This window comes from Triturus cristatus, chromosome 9, assembly GCF_964204655.1.
Source record: "Triturus cristatus chromosome 9, aTriCri1.1, whole genome shotgun sequence".
NCBI classification, from domain to species: domain Eukaryota; kingdom Metazoa; phylum Chordata; class Amphibia; order Caudata; family Salamandridae; genus Triturus; species Triturus cristatus.
In genome coordinates this window covers 384,534,908-384,546,800 of record NC_140592.1, presented here as the reverse complement: position 1 = coordinate 384,546,800, position 11,893 = coordinate 384,534,908, and the positions used below count along the sequence as shown (strand labels likewise).

Sequence of the window (11,893 nt, the reverse complement as noted above, 5' to 3'; positions counted from 1 at the left end):
CAGAACCTTTGTTTCTATGCATAAATAAAATAAATATGAAATAAGTATATAATTCTGCACAGACATACGTCTGCCCCCATCGGTTACTCACATAAGAAGGGAATGGTTGCCTACAAGAAACACTCCCTCGGACGAGCAGTCATTTCAGGGGTCACAGTCTTTGCTTGGTTGTTGCATGATTCAGCAAACAGGACGTACAGATTTTCTTCCCAGGCTTTGCATAATACTTTCAATACTTGTAGACTTGTCAACTCATACCTGGCCAGGTGTTCCATTTGAACCTGACTCTCAAGGAAGAGAAATGATCCTTTTCAAAGACATAATCGCCATACATAGATATGAAGAATGTTTCCTGCACCGACCGAGCTATCAATCTCTCGAGCAAAACAAGGAAGTTAGACTCTAAGAAAAAAAGTCCCGAAAATTTGCATCTGATGTTATCTTGCCCAAAACAGAGTTTAGGGCAGGAGCCTAGAAGCTGCGTGGATCTCCATGATTGGTCCTTTCAGGGAGTGATTCGGACCGATCCTCTCCTTCCACCGTGTATCACATGATACCCTAAAGGGCAATGAATCTGTATATAAAGGAGCTCTTAGCCTCCTAACTCACAGCCAGAGTAAGAACCGAGCTAAGGTAAGTTCCAAAAGGCCGTCTTGTGGGATCTTCTATATGGGTTGTATCAGACATGATGAAGTTAACAAAACCTTTGAATGCTAACCATAGGAGAATATTTTAGAATCAGGAAAGCCTGTCCTAATGTTTATTTCTTCCTTTGCTGGAGTCAAGTAGTTTGTATATTGCCTCACTGTATGGTCAGGGGACTGCAAATTCCTAATTTTCAAGAATGTAGGGAAGCAGGCATCCAAATGTCATGCAATTGACCAGATGAACCCCCTTATCCAGAGTTCTCCAGCCCCCAGTAGCCCAAGTGAATGTGGGTTTTATTCGTAAACTCCTCCTTGGGGTGGCCCTATCACCTCTGGAGATTTAGAAACTGAAAAATATTTGGATTCCTTTTCACCTTGCTAAATTGTTCAGCAGATGAGATGGAAGACATTTTTGTTTTCACATCCAGGGATGCAGTTTTGTAGGTAGTGCAGAGTAATATGTACTAATGTTGTTGTGCTTTGTATTGCCTTCATCCTGCTTGAAGGACAGTGCAACATACTTTTAACTGTGGGTATGTGGAGTGAATTAACTTAATAGTTAGTTATTAGTAACATTTTAGAGATCTTCATTTTTTACGTGCTCTTTTTCTTAGATCACAGATATAGGGAATCAGGTTGTTCCATTAAAAGAAGAGGTGGATCTTCTTATTTTATATCTGCTCAGTGTCTGATCTCAGAGGTCGGATCCTCTCCAGTATAACAAGCGGGAGAGCATCCCTATTTAGACCCAGTGCTGACTTTCAGTCAGAAGAGAAGGTGCACATACCACACTGTCTGTGGCCAATGCAGCATCTGGCCTGTAGAACCTTACACTCTTCTCTTAGAGTGGTTCAGAGTTTCCCAGTTCTTGCTAGTAGAATCCAGTAGTGACCGGCGTTAGGGAAAATTGGTAGGGCGGGGATGGTAGCAGGGGTGGGGCAGCGGACTGAGAAAGAAAAAAGAAGAAAAAAAAATAACTTACGTGCTGCCTGCAGCCCGCTGCATCGCCAGCCTTCTGCTATGCAGACCGAGCTACGTTGCTAGACAAACCCACATGCGCACTGATAGCAGTGACTACCACTTCCCCTTGTGACTGCTCCACGATGGCCCTGTCCCCAGGACGCAGCACTTAGAAGTTGAAAAATAAAACGATAATAAACCTGTTTTATCATCATTTTCTTTTTCAACTTCTGAAGCTGCTGACGGGGAAGGAGGGGCGACACTCCTCCGCCATAGCAGAGGAGCTGCCACTGGTAGAATCTCAGTAAACAGTGATATATCCAGAATCAATTCTTACAATTTACATTTGTAAATGTTCTTTATATTTTGGGACCTTACAAAAACAGTGCCTCCTCAGTGCCCATTATCAGCGTGCCAGCTCCAGCAGTGCCAACTGTGACAAGACATCACATCTGTCTGAACACCAGAGAACACCACAAGTAAGTGCTTTAGAAGATTTGCCCTTTCTGGACCTCAATTCCACTCACCATCTTATGTTTTTGTTTCTCACATTTAAGTACCTCTGTGTTAAAGCTGGTAGCAGACACATGGAAAGTGCTAACACCTGTATACACATAGAAAACAACTTGCTTGGGTGAGCTTCCCTTAGAGGTGGTCCTCCCAATGGGTGCCCACACATTTCCTTTTCCTATCACTCGATATAGGGAGCAATGAGAACTCTATTTGAACATTGATCCCTCTGCTCCTCTTCCCTGGTTTCCTTGTTTGCCTGTGGTACTCATACTACTGACCATTCAATTCCTCCACATTCTCAGATGCCAAGTGTGCTCCTGAGCAAGTTGTGAGTTCCATTCACAATCCAAAATCTAGTAGAGAATTCTGTTTGTCTATTACCAGCTACACTGCAGAAATTCAAGTTCATTTTTTCTGTTCTATTTCACATAACTGGACATGCTAAGCTTCTCTTGTTTCTACTCCCTGTGTTGAATAGCTCATCTTCTTTCACTGAAGGAGACATTTCCATTTTCTCTCTTTAGGGTGTCCATTTCTTTCCCTCTCGCTCGTTCTCTCTCTCTTTATCTCTGTCTCTCTCTTTCTCTCTCTCAAGCAATATCTCACCCTATCAGTCTGAATTGACCTTCTCGGCCTCTTTCTCTAATGAGACCTTCTACTGCTCCTCTCTTTCTCAAGTCGCCTTCTGCTTTTCTCTGTTCTGATGTGACTTGACTACACCTCCATGTCTAAGATGAAAGACCCTAGTTTAACAGATGCAGGTCTCATGTTACCAAATGACCTGCCTAGGATTTTCCCACCTTATGAAGGGCATCTCTAGGGCCGCAGGTATCTGACATAACAAAGTAAGCTGAAGCTCAAAGCTTGAGGGCCTCATAAATGAGGCATGGAGCCTTAGTTTACCTTTCAATTGGTTGGCAGCCAGCACAGTGACATCAGCGCGGGTGAGATGTGTTGTTTGCAAGTCTGGCCAAGGAGGAGCTGTGCAGCATAGATTTTACAAGCTTTAGGGCTTTATCATTACTTTAGCAGGAAGGCCTCCACAAACACTGTTACAATAGCCAATTCTAGGATTGTCTTCTGCTACCAGAAGTGTGATTTGTTGCAGAGGAAGATGTAAAGGTAATATCCGCAGAGAATGTGTAGATGGAAAAAAGAGTTTTTAGTGATGTTCGCCTGTGGAATAAACAAGAAGTTGGAAGGAAGGAAAAATAACTCCATGTCCGTGGACATTTTGCGAATGGATTTGGGTGAATTAAATGTCAAGTGGAAGAATGGTAGGGTCGCTGAAACCCCATGTCATGACTTCTCTCATTAAAGTACTCACATTTACCCAGTTCTGGTGCATGCGTCTTTGGACATGAGATAGGCATAGTGGGCTGTGAATAACTAAATGTATTAGAAACTCATGTGTGAATCCAAGTACCATGAGTTTTAACTTGGTATTTCAAGTTAACCCCTTCGCTGCGGCAGGAATTCCGCCGCGGCACTGGGGGGGGTTTGGGGGCAGCCCGGTGGCACTGTGCTTGTGACGGAACCGCTCCGTCACGAGCAACAGTTGAGCTGTGCTCATGACGGAGTGGTTCCGTCACGTCTCTGCCCACTGCGCTAATTGCCCGCACAGGCGGGGAATTAGCGCCGCGTGGGCGGAGCGGCGGCCAACGGCCGTAGCATGACGGAACCACTCCGTCATGAGCACAGCGCAACCGTGGCTCATGATGGAGTGGTTCCGTCATGAGCAGGGAAGGGGTTAAACCTTTACAAGATCTTTGCCACTGGAATCATGTGGGTTTTCAAGAGCGTTGCCAGGAGTGTAGCTCCTTACAGAACATCACCAGGGCAGCAAGTTGAGGTTGATGACATTTTTCCATGATGAGACTGGTCGATGAGGAAAGATGTGAATTACCTATATCTCTACTACCAGCAAAGGATGTAGAGACTTTATTTAGAAGTATCCTACAGTTGAGCATGGCAAAAACTCAGGGTAGTCCAATATTGGCAGTGCATGGCTTGAACATGATCCTGAGCACATGGCAATTTTTCCCTGATCACTTATTATCGACTTAATCTAGCTCTTTGAGCCAAAAAGTCAGTTCTTCTTTTTGCTTTCAGTGGAACTCTGTGCAGCAATACTGAGGAACAGATTGGTCCAGGGACACAACTCTGTTATACCCTTCCTTACAGAGGCATAGCTTCTAGAACTGAGGAAGGAAGCCTGATGATGTTTTATTTGCAAACAAATGCATTCACGAGACAGCTAGATGTGTGGCCTGACACTGTGGTGCAAGTACAAGAGAAGTTTGGGGCTTATTTACAAGAAACTGACGCAACACTGCGTTAAAGCAGCGATGAGCTAGTTTCCTTGCCCCTGCGAGAGAAACGCTTGCGCCACCATGGATGCGACGTATTTACAATACGGCGCACCATGGTGCAAGGGGTGACAGAGGCCTCCGAAATTCTGAAGCATCTGTTGGCACAAAACCCACGCATAGCTGGAGTTGTGTCGTGAGCCTGATGCAACTCCAGCGATGCATGGGGAGGTCTATTCTTATTGCACAGCATCACACCTTACACCTGCTCAAAGCAGGCGTAATGTTTTAACGCAGAAGTGTCCTAGAAGTGGTGCATATAATATAACTGGCACAGGCATAATGTGGTGCAGGGGTTTACATGGTGACGCATCTGCCTAGATGCGTCACTTTGTAAATAGGGCGCAACCTGGCGCATTGTTACGTCACCTTTACTAGGCTTTCTGGTTTGGGAACGCCCACCCTGCATATACTATACCTGGCGCAGGTATAATGTGGCACAGGGCAGGATTACATGGTGACGCATCTTCCTAGATGCGTCACTTTGTAAATAGGGCGCAACCTGGTGCATTGTTTACGCCACTGTTGCTTTACAAAAAGTGACGCAACGTGGCACAAAAGTGTCACAAGGGGCTTGTAAATAAGCCCCTCGGTTTGTCCCTATTTGGCAGAAGCATGTTTAAATACAGAGATGTTGCATTTTATTAAACTATTAAACCATAAGCTGAATGTAACTCATATTCTTTTATAAAGATAAGTCACAGACTGAACAAAACAATTATTGGGTCAATAATGTGTTATCTGTATCTGAATTTCTAAATCTATATCACTCTATTTAAAATAAGGCTTGGCTTTTCGAACACTTGTTAGACCCTGAAAGTCAATCTTATAAAAAGGGCATTTGCGATTTCCGTGAATTAGCCATAGTACGTTGTTGCTGGGGATCTGGAGTCAATGGCAAATTCTTATTACAAAGATAACCCGGCAAACCCCATATGCCCTTAGCCCTAGAGAACTGGCACCGGAGAATTGTAGCAACAACAAAAAAAGTGCAGTTTATGGCTTATTAATGTGGAAAATCCAAACTTAAGAGAGTTCATACGCTCATCCATATCTACAGCAGATTGAAACTCTGTCACTCCACTGTCTTGAAAAAAGTTAGCTTGCGATCTCTAGTCCAGAGTTAATTTCTTCAAAAGCAGGAAGACAAGGTCATCTTTGCAGGACGTTCGCCCTTCCACTATAAAGAGACCTTCTGCGATGGGGCAGCGGTGCACTGCTTTCTATAAGAACCCGAGCTGTGGCTGGCTCCAAGGGGCAAGCCATGGGTCTGATATCGGGGAACAGTGTACACAAAGCTTCCTAAGAAACTACACGGTGAACAAAAGTTAGATAAAATGGAGGAAAGTGTGACATGACCGGAGGCTTATCAATCACACCCAATCTATGACTTATTTTGTGAAACGCAGGAAAAAAACCAATTATTTTCACTCTTCTTATCTTTGGCCACCCCATTTCTTTCAGCCCTGCCATTGGCCTGTATTATTATGTCAGTAATGCACAGTGCAAGCAACGATAAAACCAAGCAATAGGCACTCCTGGTTCCCATAAATCCCGACTATAGTCAGGTTCTTTGAGAACTGGCATGGTTTCTCAGGAGGGGATGTGGTCAACTCCACCCCACCCACCCCCACCCATCTCCCAGTATGTGTAGAGACCAGACTAAAAAGTAACCTGCCGAGAGGAAAAAGATGATGGTTCTTACAGAGAGTGTGACAATTCCACAGTCTCAGAGTCTTCAAAGTAAACAGAATTTCCTCTAGAAAACTTTGGGGCAGATTTATGTTTCCTGGCGCATCCCTGCAAATCAGCAAGGATGCGCCAGGAATGATGCGTCACGCAAGTTTACCCTTGCGCCACACATGATGCGCCGCATTTACAATGCGGCGCATCATGGCGCAGGAATAAACAGATGCGTGACGCATTCCATGGCGTAAGGTTGGCGCAGTGCTTCAGTTGCGTCGCAAGCGCGACGCAACTCCAGCACTGTTTCAACCTACCCTATCCCTAACATGGTGCGTCAAGCCTTACGCCTGCTTCAAGCAGGCGCAGGGTTTTGGCGCATCAGCGTTGGGAAAGTGACTCAGTCAAATCTTATAGATTTGACTGAGTCACTTTTCAGGGGCGTTCCTGCGACGGAACGCCCCCCCCCTCTGTCGACACGCCCACGTGAAACCTGACGCAGGTTTTACGTGGCGCAGGGCTTTACATCGTGACGCATCTCCATAGATGCGTCACGATGTAAATATGGCGCAACGTGGCGCAGGGTTTACACCGCCGCTGCGTCACAAAAGTGACGCAACGGCGGCGTAAAAGTGGCGCATCTCCAATATAGATCTGCCCCTTTGGGTTTTGTTAGAGGAGCATAGGTGCGCTGAAACTAGCCCCCATCTAGCGGGATAGAGAGTCAGGAAAAGAGTCAGGAAATTACTTCAGCCCCCAGCGATTGAAGAGCTGCAGCAACAAAAGGAAGGTAAGGGGACGAGGCAGCATTCTCCCTGCGCCTATCTAAATAAAACATTGGTGCTGGATTGCCAAATGGGCTCCGAATAGAGCCAAATAAAGGAAGCACAACAACCACTGCTGCCCAGCATCGAATGCTGTCTCTTTGGCTCTTTTTTAACTGATGTTGCCTCTTCTGCTACTGAAGTGATAATCAGGGCCCAGTACTCTGCCCTCATCATCCGGATGTACTAACGTGTACCAGCCCCAGCAGCAAAGGGCCTTCCTACTTTCCATTAACCTATCTACCCAGTTTCCATGCCTGCGTGTGTTTACCCCAATGAAGTATCTTCCTGTGGTAGATTGGTTAAGGGACAGATTTAGGGTTCGGTGGTTGGGTTACTCTGTCATAAATGTGAAGGATATCTCATTTGCCGTCTTACAAGTGCCATTGGATATAATGCACTTACAATATGGCGGATGGGATACCCGTCAATTTTATGCTGGAGTAACCCGTCCGCTGAACTCTAAATCAGGCCCTAAGTGTCTTCTGAATATGTGCAGCCCCTGACATTACTCCAAGCATCACGTCGAGTCCTGACCACAATCACACTGACATTTCTCATATTGCCCAGTAACGCACATTGAGAGTTTACAGAGTGCCCAACAACGCACATTTCTTGTTCCCACAAAGGGTGCAACACCTGCAACCGGCTTGCCTTGTTTGAAACTAACTACTGAGAAGTTTTAGACACTGTCCTGTGACCACTGAAATGTGGAAAACCCAGAGTCTGTCAGCCAAAAGACAAAATAAGGCATGCCTGTTCCATTCATAGATCCAGTGTTACTCAGAATCGTTGTGTCCTCTCAAACTTGCTTCCCCATTCTCTCCGTCATTGTCTGTTCTCTCATACACTGGTACCTTGTACCACCAGTCACTCTTTCTCCTTCTGTCATACATGCGAACCTGTTCTCCACAGTCACCATCTCGGCTCCTCTACACATGTGCCATGTTCTCCCAGCCACGTCTTTTGTTCCCGCGCCCATAGGTTTTGAGCACTCTCTCATTCACCTCTTCCCTGACCCATAGGTATCTGGTTCCCTTGTCACTGTCTCGTCTCTCATAAACAGGTCCTTGGTTCCTTGCCGCCACTCCTAGTATGGACAGGTCCCCCGTCCCAGTCACCTTCTGTCCAGCCCTCCTGAACGGGCACCCCTGCGCCTGGGGGGGGGGGCGCTCTTAGTCATGCCACGGGCCAGATACCTGGATTTCAAGTAGTGCAAACATCTTCCTGGCACGCCCTCATTGAAGGGTGCAGCATGGTTCTACATGGGTGTCCTGAAGCGAACCGGGAAAGGGTTGTGGCACATTGGAGCCCTCTGGCACAATGTGCGCAGCGGATGAGACACAGGAAGGGGGCTGGATGTGTCGAGAAGGCCACGGTCAAGTTCATGGTCAAGTTTAATGTCTTACCTATTTGCCTTACTGCCTTTTACCTGTTTATGCTGCTGAAAGCTTGCTTTGTAAATATAATATATATGCAAGTATAGAATACTTCTCCTTTCGTCATGGTTTGGTTTGAATAACCGTGTTTGATGTGAATGAAAGGCTACGCCTTGGACAACATAACATGAATCTAATCTTTCTTGGGGAACACAGCACAGCGAGGAGGGGGGAAACCATGAGAGGGGTGAGTGGCACGTTGTGCACGTACTACAATCATTGACTATACTTCTTGCATACCCAGGTCTGCTGTACCACTCACTCATGGTCTTTCACCCATAGGTCTCTCTTTGAAGATGTATCACCTCAGCCTCTTCCTGGTGGGCGTCGCCATCCTGTGCAGCTTCAGCCCAGTCTCTGCCGACCCCTGGACAGAATTCCAGGAGAGGTTCATTGTTAATGTGGCCGACAACGACGTGGGCGATGACTTCTGCACCAAGACCATCAACGATAGGGATATAAACAAAGGACCTGCAACCTGTAGAAATATACGCAATTTCATCAATGAAAACCCAGAATCCATTTTGGCACTATGCATCACTAAAGCCTATGTAAATGTGGAGAGCGAGGCAGCCTATAACTTCATTCAGTGTGATCATGATACAATGTCAGAGCCTCCAAGCTGCACATACACAACCAAAAAGGTGAAGAGACGCATCCAGCTCGAGTGCGGGGACCACCAACCGGTGAGGTTGCGGAAGCTTCTAAATGATTAGGGCCAGCAGCGCTCTGACCATTACTTGACCATCCCCCACACTCCCATCCCATTCACGCTAACATGCATGATACATCCTCCCCTCTCTCCTAACAGCCACCCCGCAAGCAATGAAGCAAAAAAATCAAGTCAGGAATTTGCACATCCTCTACGGTGGTAGCGACTTGGGTCTATCCTGGAGCCCATCAGGTGGGAATAGGGAAGTAGCAATCAGCATGAAACCAACCCCAGAAAAACACGCTCAGATTGTAAAACACTGATACACAACACAAACATACAGAGGTACACACGAAAACCATGCACACAGAAAACAGCTTACCACCCAACTCACACGGTACCACCGTGTGACACACGATATCGGCTCCCATTACACGGTCTCCTGGTGAGGAGACGATATCACACAATGGCAGCAAAATCGAGCTGACAAGCAACAATAATAGCTATTTTCCAGCTCACTTTCCGAGGCTCTGAACTGCCGACGTTGGTTAAGGAGTGTGAAAACACCCCAGGACATCGGCACCGACCTCTGCAAGCCTTTTTGGGAGGGGAGGGAGGAGGGGCTTCGGGGTGGGGTTCAAAAGTGCCTCTTAGGTACTTCTCCACGCGAGGCCGAGTCCCCTTCAAGGCCCGCCCCCTCCTCACTCAGTGAGATTGTTCTTCAAGTTGATAGGTATGAAACAGACAAGCATAAACTCTCACGCACAAAACGTAGATAAAACAGGCAAAGCATGCAGTCAAAAACAGAAACGACATGTGTAAACTAAACGCGCATTTGCCCGACCACAACCAAATTTACAGCAATAGTGGAATGGTCTCCTCCTAAAGTCCCAAGATATTCGGTGTATCCAGTATAAATGGATAGACTTCTTTAGGAGGAGTATGTTTCAGGATCATAATTTTCGCCTCTCATAGATTGACTTGAATGTCTAGTAGGGAAGGAACAATGCTGCGCCACAGAGCCTGGGCAGCGCCAATTAAATACAGTGGGCATCACCGAATACATCCACCGCGTTTGAAGAATAAATAACAATTACCCATTTTGTGAATGGCGATAATGCTTACATCCTCTCACAAAATAGCTGTTTTTCACGTCAAATTGCAATCAATGTATCATACACCCTTTTTGGAAGCAGCATTAGACATTATGCCCACTTGCGAGTGCCAGTCTTTAAGCCTCAGTAGCTTATTTTCACCACCCCCACCTTGCCCCCCACCCCGCTTAAAAGTAATCAAACACAAGCCTCCTAACTCTAGAATACCCTTGTTCTAAAATGGGGGTTGGAATGCACCTTTGGTTTTCCCAGTCACTTCCAAATGCATTCTGGGAACAGTTGTCATAAACAGGTCTCCCAATATCTGCACACCTGAGTGCGGATTGGATCCCAGGACTCCCTCTCAGCTCTGCAATTGAATAGAATTAGACAACAAAGGTATGATGGATGTTGCGGTATTAAGATATCAACCCGACTGATAAAGAGGAAAGAGCTTGTGTTTTATAAAATGTTAATTTCTTTTCTCATGTGATTCACTGCATGTCATTAAAATCCATCTGAATATAGAAACATGTCTGTGTTTATTTGTTGTGTCTCTTATTTCTGTTCGAGTAATTCATATACATATTTATAGCATGTTGACCCCCAAATTGCCTATGAAGAGCACAAGGAATTTTCCAGTTGGTTAGCGGTCACCGAAATGTTGACCCAAAGTTCCTTGAAGGGGAATCCATACATACAGACATTCCTGATAGGACTGAATTACCCCAATTCTCACTGGAAAGGTTTGATTGCTCACATGCTTCCAGAAATGTCTTAAATTACAGTCAGAATCTAACTATTAATGTAATCTATAACCCTTTTATATAAAAGTTCATATGCTCAGGAGCCACCCTCCAACATGCTATGGTGTGACATAAAATGATGAGGCACCCTACAGAATTTGAAGAGGTTCCCTGAGTTTTTCCATATTTCACAGTCATTGACCTTAGGCTGAATGAGTCCCCTCCCACCAAGGGTCAGCCCCCCCCCCCTGCACCACAGGGGCTTCAGGGGGCTGCATTAAATCCCTTACACAACATGGTCTCTCCTGGGGCAGTGACGGCTGGTGAAGTCCGAGCCTAAGGATCCCTAACGCCCAATTTTCAGATCTGAGGAAGTCACTGCTTGGGCAGTTCTCTGGGACACAACTCTTACCATAATGGCCCCATGTCCATGTTTACAATTGTACTGCCTAAAAGTCTGGACTAGCAGCCAAGGTTAAGTTTAGGAGGTGATGAGGGTTTTGAACTTATGTACAGTACAAAGCAAAGAAATAATACTTAATAAAGCTCACTGTCTGATCAGTAAAGGGCTTTACTCACAACAGCAAAATGGAGAATAGTTAAACACCTTTACATTCATTTGATGTAAAACTAATTTAGTTGCAAGGTTTCATCACTTTCATGATATAGGACAAATTTATGAGGACAGTCGTCGATGTGCGTGGGATTGGAGGGGCACGACGAGCTCATCCGTTTTTTTGATTTATGAAAAAACATTCCACTACTTTTTGTAAAAAGATAACCGCTCGGAATGGTTAATTTCAATAGTTTAAATGCTTCAGCTGAAGTGTCATTTAGGGCATCTCCTGTGCTGAGAAATCGAAGCCGGGCAGACAGCTAAACAAGCCTTCTGCAACTGTAAAGTGCAATATGCAAATGTGAAGGATGCTTGGGAGTCGGTACTGACTTTAATTGATCGAATCCCTC

At 45.6% G+C, this 11,893-nt stretch overlaps 1 long non-coding RNA gene across 1 annotated transcript; it reads left to right on the top strand.

The window, feature by feature from the left end:
- The first annotated feature begins 572 nt into the window (after positions 1–572).
- On the top strand, positions 573–10,712 carry LOC146798007 (uncharacterized). Its single transcript, XR_014968585.1, has 3 exons — positions 573–633; positions 1,994–2,086; positions 8,718–10,712. It is a non-coding gene; the product is annotated as an uncharacterized LOC146798007 (long non-coding RNA).
- The last annotated feature ends 1,181 nt before the right edge of the window (positions 10,713–11,893 follow it).